This window comes from Arachis stenosperma, chromosome 3 (assembly GCF_014773155.1).
Source record: "Arachis stenosperma cultivar V10309 chromosome 3, arast.V10309.gnm1.PFL2, whole genome shotgun sequence".
NCBI lineage: Eukaryota > Viridiplantae > Streptophyta > Magnoliopsida > Fabales > Fabaceae > Arachis > Arachis stenosperma.
This window is the reverse complement of record NC_080379.1, coordinates 107,022,160-107,031,324: the sequence shown is the minus strand read 5'-3', so window position 1 is coordinate 107,031,324 and position 9,165 is coordinate 107,022,160. Positions and strand designations below refer to the sequence as shown.

Sequence of the window (9,165 nt, the reverse complement as noted above, 5' to 3'; positions counted from 1 at the left end):
AAGCGTAGGCGACGAGGTGAGGTGTCGCGCTTTCCCGGTCACTCTGGCAGGACCTGCAATACGGTGGTTTAACAGCCTCCCGTAAGGTTCTGTTGCCAAATTTTTGGACATTAGTAACGCTTTCTTAGCCAAATTTACCACCCGCATTGCAAAGGTGAAACACCCGATCAACCTACTCGGGGTGACACAAAGGTCCGGTGAGCCGACCAGAAAATACTTGGACAAGTTCAACGATGAGTGTTTAGAGATTGACGGCATAACCGATTCGGTGGCCAGTCTGTATCTGACAAATGGACTTCTGAATGAGGATTTCAGGAAGGATCTCACCACGAAGCCGGTGTGGACGATGCAAGAAATTCAAAGCATGGCTAGGGAATATATCAACGATGAAGAAGTCAGTCAAGTGGTGGGAGCCAACAAGCGGCACCCTACCTACAACCAACCTCGGCAGCACGGTAGCGAGGAAAGACTAAAGGAGCACGCCAGAGATGGCGGGCCGGCCAAGACATTCAAGCCGTTTCCCCAAGTCGGGAAGTTCACCAACTACACCCCCCTCACCGTCCCCATTGTAGAAGTTTATCAGCAGATAGCTGAGAAGGAAATTCTGTCGAAGCCCCAACCTCTAAAGGACAGAACTGGGGGTAACAAGAACCTCTATTGTGATTATCACAAGGGCTATGGACACAAAACACACGATTATTTTGACCTAAAGGACGCGTTAGAGCAGGCAATCCGGGACGGAAAGCTAGCCGAATTCTTCCACCTCATCAGGGAGCCGAGGAGGCGAGATCGCAACCACGAGGGAGAGGACAAGAGCCGCGTGGTGAAGCGACGTCAGGAGCCGGAGGACCACGAGCACGGCCTTACCATCGTAAACGTGGTAATTAGAAGAGACGTGGCTCCAAGGTCGAGGTCGGTGCACAAGAAGGACGCCAAAGTCCTGGCAGTCTCATCATCCATCCCCGTGCAAAACTCCAAGAGGACACCATTCATATCTTTCAGTCCGGAGGACCAATGGTTTGATGAGGTCACGAAAAACCCTCCGATGGTCATCACGGCCAGAGTGGGAACCGACCTAATCAAGCGGATCCTCGTAGTCACCGGTGCCGACTCAAATATCATGTTTCGCAACGTGTTCGATGCTTTGGGTCTCCGGGATGCCGATTTAAGGACTCACCAGCACGGTGTAGTAGGGTTGGGCGACCACTTTATCAAGCCCGATGGGATAATCTCCCTACCGGTATCCGTAGGACTAGGACAGGGGAGAAGGTCAGTAATGGCAGAGTTCGTGGTTCTACGAGACTCCACGCCCTACTACGTCATCCTCGGAAGAAAGACTATCAACGACCTTGGGGCAGTGATCAGTACAAAGATGTTGATAATGAAGTTCATCACTGATGACGGATCCGTGGGATCCATAAAGGGAGACTTGGAAACGGCAGTCACCTGCGACAATGTCAGTCTCTCCTTAAGAAAGAAATCTAAAGAGGCATCGGGAGTGTTCCTCGCCGACCTGGACGCTAGGGTCGACGACAAGACTAGATCCGAGCTGGAAGGGAACTTAGAAAGGTTCAGGGTTGGCAACTCAGAGGAGAAGTTCACCTTCGTGAATAAAAACCTCACACATAACCTGAAGGAACCTCTAATGGAAATGATCAGGGCTAATGGTGACAAATTTGTCTGGACGCCAGCTGACATGCCAGGGATAGACCCCCAGCTCATGTCGCATCACTTGGCCGTCAAGGTGGAAGCCAAGCCAGTGGCTCAGAGGAGAAGGAAAATGTCACAAGAAAGGGTAGAGGAGGTGGTCAGACAGACGGCAAGCCTTCTTGAAGCGGGATTTATTCGAGAACTCAACTACTCGACTTGGTTGTCGAACGTAGTTCTAGTTAGAAAGCACAATGGGAAATGGAGGATGTGCGTGGATTATTCCGATCTTAACAAAGTATATCCCAATGACTCCTACCCCCTCCCCAACATAGATGCGCTCGTTGACCCAGCGGCGGGATATCGGTATCTGAGCTTCATGGATGCTTATTCTGGCTACACTCAGATACCGATGCACCAGCCAGACGAAGAGAAAATGTGTTCATAATGCCAATGGGAATATACTGCTACAAGGTAATGCCGTTCGGGCTAAAGAATGCTGGGGCTACATACCAAAGGTTAATGAACAAGATACTCGGCAACCTTATAGGCAAAACGGTGGAAGTATACGTAGATGATATCCTAGTAAAGACCACCCAACCTGAGGACCTCATAAGCGATCTAGAGAATGTGTTCGCTTACCTTCGGCAACACGGCATGAGGCTCAATTCGCTTAAATGTGCCTTTGCCATGGAAGCAGGAAAATTACTGGGGTTTATGATAACCCAGAGAGGGTGGAGGCCAACCCAGAAAAGTGTGAAGTAATACTCCAAATGAAGAGCCCAGGATGTATCAAAGACGTTCAGAGGTTAGCAGAAAGGCTCACCGCACTGTCCCGTTTCCTCGGAGCGTCGGCTCATAAAGCCTACCATTTTTCAACTTGATGAGGAAGGGGATAGCGTTTGAATAGACCCCTGCGTGTGAATAGGCGTTTAAGCATTTCAAGGAAGTACTTGCAACACCACCTGTCCTCGGAAAGCCCAAGGACGGGGAACCACTATACCTATTCTTGGCCATAACTGTTGAAGTGATGGCAGCGGTCTTGGTGCGAAAAGAAGAAAAGATCCAACAACCAATCAATTTTTATGAGCAAAGCATTGCAAGGAGCAGAATTAAGGTATAGCAAATTAGAAAAGCTAGCACTCGCACTCCTGACCTCTTCCCGTAGATTACGATAATACTTCCAAGGTCATCAAGTGGTTGTGAGGATAATACTTCCATGTTGCATTCTGAAGTCAAATGCCAGAAACACGTCACGAACCAGAGTTGAACGCCAGAAACACATTACAACTTGGCGTTCAACTCCAATAAAAGCCTCTGCACGTGTAAACATTTAAGCTCAGCCCAAGCACATGATGACAAGTCATCATATACCCATTTTTCAAGCTAATTTCACTTGTTTTGTTAGTCTTTATGCACTTTCTTGCTTCTTAAGTAAGTGATTTGGAGTGAAAATGCACAACTTCTTTAAATCAAGCAACCACCATGAAATTAATGTTAATCCATGAGGTTTAAGCTAATTTTAATTGAATTTTAATTGATTTATAAGCCTCTTGAATTTAGTGATACTTTGAGTGGTTGTTTTGGTTTATTGTAGGTGAAGAAAAGAAAAGAAAAGGAAAAGCGTGGCCTAAGAAGTGTAGCCCAAGGAAAGGAAAGTGTGGTCAAGGCAAGAGGAAGTGTGCCGCATGCAAAGGTGGAGGCAAACATTGCCCTTCACAAGGGCACACTGCCCTCTAGGAGGGCAACATAAGGGAACCAAGCAAAGAAGGGAACCTTGCCCTGCCCTCCACAAGGGCAGTATCGGGCTCACCAAGGAAGAAAATCAAAAGAAAAATATCACCCATGCATGCCACAAGAATCGAACACGGAACAAGGAAGAAGCAAGGAACTAAGGTTGAGTGCCGTGCCAAGAAACCAAGGAAATTAATTGAGCGGATGTTCCAGCCGTGTTTCGAACACGGGACTTCAAAGTGGAAACACTGCCCTGCCCTCCGCGAGGGTAGGGCAGCATTTTGTTGGTGCATGGATCTGGCGCACCAAGGCTCAAATCTGGCGCACCAAGGCTCAATTCTGGCGCACCATCACAATCCTGGCAGCACCAATTTTTCCTGCCCTGCCCTCCGCGAGGGCAGGGCAGCATTTGGCGCATCACAGCTCGATCCTGGCAGCACCAAGCACGCACCGTGGCACATTCTGGCGCACCATTTTTTCCTGCCCTGCCCTCCGCGAGGGCAGGGCAGCATTCTGCGCACCAAGCCTGCACCACGCCGCACCAACAACGCACCAAACACCAAATCCTGCCCTGCCCTCCGCAAGGGCAGGGCAGCCTCCTGGGAGCAACTTCTCATGGGCCGAAAATTCAAATTAAAACCCCATTTTAATTCATTTCTTCACCAAATCAAAAGCCCATCCAAATCCCAAAATCCAAGAATAGAAAGTGTATAAATAGGAGCTAGTTTGATGTAATTAGGACTTTTTTACTTATCTTTGGCTTAGCTTTTGAAATTGGCACTCTCTTTGAGCTTTGAATTTTTGGCAATTGTTTTTGAGAGACTTGACCGAGAGTTCAGAGCATTAAGGGAGAATTGACTGATCTCCTTCCTCATTCTTGCTCGGGCAATTCTACTCTTCTGTTTCTGAGTTTTGGGTGTGAGAAATTGAGGAAATTCTGTCTCAATTCCCATTCAAACTCTCTTCAAATCTTTTTCTGCACAATTCAATTTCACTTCTGTTACTTTTACTGCTTCTTCTTCAATTATCTACCAATTGCTTTGAAAGCTTGGATCTAGGAAGGCAAATAGAGATCTAGGCTCTGCTACCTAGTCTCTTGAGACCTGAGACCCAATTTTACTTTTGGTTCTTCTGTGAACTCTGCTGCACTTTAATTTCATTTTCTGTCTGAATCTCTGTTTGATCCAATTCATCTTCTACTTAATTAATTGTTGCAATTTAATTTCTCTTTGTTTAGATTCTGCAATCCCAGTCCTCAAATCCCTCTTACATTCAAGCAATTTACATTTCTTGCCAATTAATTTACTGCTATTTACATTTCTTGCACTTTAAGTTTCAGTCATTTACTTTCTTGTTCTTTAAGATTCTGCAAGTTTACTTTCCTGTTCTTTAATTTACTGCAATTTGCCCTTCCCCTTTTACAATTACTGTCATTTACTTCCTGTTAAACACAAATCACTCAACCAACACTTAATTCGCTTGACTAAACCAACCACTAAACTAAAATTGCTCAATCCTTCAATCCCTGTGGGATCGACCTCACTCATGTGAGTTATTATTACTTGATGCGACCCGGTACACTTGCCGGTGAGTTTTGTGTTGGATCGTTTTCCACACATCAGCACACACCAAGTGGGCCCCGGAAGTGGATTTCTACATCAATTACTTACTTCTGTAAAGCCTAAGTAGCTAGTTTATTATAAATAGGACATTTTACTATTGTATTTTCATCCTAGATTGTATTTTTGATCCTGTGATCACGTTTTGGGGGCTGGCCATTCGGCCATGCCTGGACCTTCATCACTTATGTATTTTCAACAGTGGAGTTTCTACACACCATAGATTAAGGGTGTAGAGCTCTGCTGTACCTCAAGTTTTAATGTAATTACTACTATTTTCTATTCAATTCGACTTATTCTTATTCTAAGATATTCATTGCACTTCAACATGATGAATGTGATGATCCGTGACACTCATCATCATTCTCACCTATGAACGCGTGACTGACAACCACTTCCGTTCTACCTTAGGCCGGGCGCATATCTCTTGGATTCTTTAATCAGAATCTTCGTGGTATAAGCTAGAATTGATGGCGGCATTCATGGGAATCCGGAAAGTCTAACCTTGTCTGTGGTATTCCGAGTAGGATTCCGGGATTGAATGACTGTGACGAGCTTCAAACTCGCGATTATTGGGCGTGATGACAAATGCAAAAGAATCAAGGGATTCTATTCCAACATGATCGAGAACCGACAGATGATTAGCCGTGCTGTGACAGAGCATTTGGACCATTTTCACTGAGAGGATGGGATGTAGCCATTGACAACGGTGATGCCCTACATACAGCTTGCCATAGAAAGGAGTGACAAAGATTGGATGAAAGCTGTAGGAAAGCAGAGATTCAGAAGGAACACAGCATCTCCATACACATATCTGAAATTCAAACTAATGAATTTACATAAGTATTTCTATCTTTTATTATTTAATTAAGTATCTCTTTATATTTTCCGAAAACCACTATCCATTTGAATCCGCCTGACTGAGATTTACAAGGTGACCATAGCTTGCTTCATACCAATAATCTCTGTGGGATCGACCCTTACTCACGTAAGGTATTACTTGGACGACCCAGTACACTTGCTAGTTAGTTGTGCGGAGTTGTGACAAAAGTGAGATTCACGTTTGAGAGCACCAAGTCTTTGGAGCCATTGTTGATGATCACAATTTCGTCCACCAAGTTTTTGGCGCCGTTGCCGGGGATTCTTCGAGTATGGACAACTGACGGTTCATCTTGTTGCTCAGATTAGGTAATTTTCTTTTTAAAAAAAAAAGTTTTCAAAAATCTTTCAAAATTTTTTTCTTTATTTTTGTTTTTCTAAAGAATTTTTCGAAAATTCATGCATTCATAGTGTTCTTCATGATCTTCAAGTTGTTCTTGGTAAGTCTTCTTGTTTGATCTTGATATTTTCTTGTTTTGTATCTTTTGTTATTTTTCATATGCATTTTTTGTTTGTTAGAGTCCAAGCATTAAGGAATTCTAAGTTTGATGTCTTGCATGTTTTCTTTGCATAAAAAATTTTTCAAAATATGTTCTTGATGTTCATCATGATCTTCAAGGTGTTCTTGGTGTTCATCTTGACATTCATAGAGTTCTTGCATGCATCATGTGTTTTGATTCATAATTTTCATGTTATGAGTCATTTTTGTTGTTTTTCTCTCTCATCATTAAAAATTCAAAAATAAAAAAATATCTTTTCCTTATTTCTCTCCTAATTTTCGAAAATTTGAGTTGACTTAGTAAAAAAATTTTAAAATTAGTTGTTTCTTGTAAGTCAAGTCAAATTTTCAATTTTAAAAATCTTATCTTTTCAAAACTTTTTCAAAAATCAAATCTTTTTCATTTTTTTTACTTTTTTTCGAAATTTTTTTAAATTGAATTTTAAAAATCTTTTTCTTATCTTTATTTCAAAAAAAAATTGAAGCTTTACTAACAATTAATGTGATTGATTCAAAAATTTGAAGTTTGTTACTTTTTTGTTAAGAAATGTTCAATCTTTAAATTCTAGAATCCTATCTTTTAATTTCTTGTTAGTTAAGTAATTAATTTTAATTTTAAAAATTATATCTTTTTCAACCATATCTTTTTAATCATATCTTTTTATCATATCTTTTTCAAAAATTTGATTTCAAAATATCTTATCTAACTTCTTATCTTTTTATCTTTTCAAATTTGATTTTATTATCTTTTTCAACTAACTATTTGACTTTTTGTTTGTTTCTTATCTTTTTCAAAATCAACTAACTACTCTTCCCTTTCTAATTTTCGAAAATATCTCACCCCTTTTTCAAAATTCTTTTTAATTAACTAATTGTTTCAAATTTTAATTTTAATTTTATTTCACTATTAATTTTCAAAAATCATTAACTCCTTTTCAAAAATTATTTTCGAAATTACTAACCCATTTTTCAAATTATTTTCAAATTTCTCTCCCCCTCATCCCCTTCTATTTATTTTAATTATCTACTAACACTTCTCTTCATCTTAAAATTCGAACCCCCTCTTCTCCTCTGTGTTCGAATTTTTCTCTTCTCCTTCTTCATTCTTAACCTTCTTCTCTTCTACTCACACAAAGGAACCTCTATATCTGGACAAAGAGGATCCCTATTATTATTTTCTATTCCCTTCTTTTTCATATGAGCAGGAGCAAGGACAAGAATATTCTTGTTGAGACAGATCCTGAACCTGAAAGGACTCTGAAGAGGAAACTAAGAGAAGCTAAATTACAACAATCCAGAGACAACCTTACAAAAATTTTCGAAAAGGAAGAGGAGATGGCAGCCGAAAATAATAATGCAAGGAGGATGCTTGGTGATTATACTAAACCCACGTCCAAGTTTGATGGAAGAAGCATCTCAATTCCTGCCATTGGAGCAAACAATTTTGAGCTGAAACCTCAACTAGTTGCTCTGATGCAACAGAACTGCAAGTTTCATAGACTTTCATCAGAAGATCCCTACCAGTTTTTAACTGAATTTTTGCAGATCTATGAGACTGTTAAGACTAATGGAGTAGATCCTGAAGTCTACAGGCTCATGCTTTTCCCTTTTGCTGTAAGAGAAAGAGCTAGAACATGATTGGACTCACAACCTAAAGATAGCCTGGACTCTTGGGATAAGCTGGTCATGGCCTTCTTGGGTAAATTCTTTCCTCCTCAAAAGCTGAGCAAGCTTAGAGTGGATGTTCAAACCTTCAAGCAAAAAGATGGTGAATCCCTCTATGAAGCTTGGGAAAGATACAAGCATATGACCAAAAAGTGTCCTTCTGACATGTTTTCAGAATGAACCATAATAGATATATTCTATTATGGTCTATCTGAGTTCTCTAAGATGTCACTGGACCATTCTGCAGGTGGATCCATTCAGCTAAAGAAAACGCCTGCAGAAGCTCAGGAACTTATTGAAATGGTTGCAAATAACCAATTCATGTACACTTTAGAGAGGAATTTCGTGAATAATGGGATGCCTCAGAGGAAGGGAGTTCTTGAAATTGATGCTCTGAATGCCATATTGGCTCAGAACAAGATGTTGACTCAGCAAGTCAACATGATTTCTCAAAGTCTGAATGGATGCCAAAATGCATCCAACAACACTAAAGAGGCACCTTCTGAAGAAGAAGCTTATGATCTTGAAAACCCTGCAATGGCAGAGGTAAATTACATGGGGGACACCTTTGGCAACACCTATAACCCCTCATGGAGAAACCATTCAAATTTCTCATGGAAGGATCAACAAAAGCCTCAACAAGGCTTTAATAATGGTGGAAGAAACAGGTTTAGCAATAGCAAGCCTTTTCCATCATCTTCTCAGCAACAGACAGAGAATTTTGAGCAGAGCCCCTCTAACTTAGCAAACATAGTCTCTGATCTGTCTAAGGCCACTTTAAGTTTCATGAGCGAAACAAGGTCCTCCATTAGAAGTTTGGAGGCACAAGTGGGCCAGCTAAGTAAGAAAGTCACTAAAACTCCTCCTAGTACTCTCCCAAGCAATACTGAAGAGAATCTAAAAAGAGAGTGCAAGGCCATTGACATAGTCAACATGGCCGAACCTAGAGAGGAAGGAGAGGACGTGAATCCCAAGGAGGAAGACCTCATGGGACGTCTCTCAAGCAAGAAGGAGTTCCCTATTGAGGACCTAAAGGAATCTGAGGCTCATATAGAGACCATAGAAATCCCCATTAAACCTCCTTCTGCCATTCATGAGCTCTGAAGAGTATTCTTCCTCTGA

At 41.5% G+C, this 9,165-nt stretch overlaps 1 non-coding gene across 1 annotated transcript; it reads right to left on the bottom strand.

Moving 5' to 3' along the window:
- Positions 1–8,106: 8,106 nt before the first annotated feature.
- Positions 8,107–8,210, bottom strand: LOC130971124 (small nucleolar RNA R71). Its single transcript, XR_009082354.1, has one exon. It is a non-coding gene; the product is annotated as a small nucleolar RNA R71 (small nucleolar RNA).
- Positions 8,211–9,165: the final 955 nt, after the last annotated feature.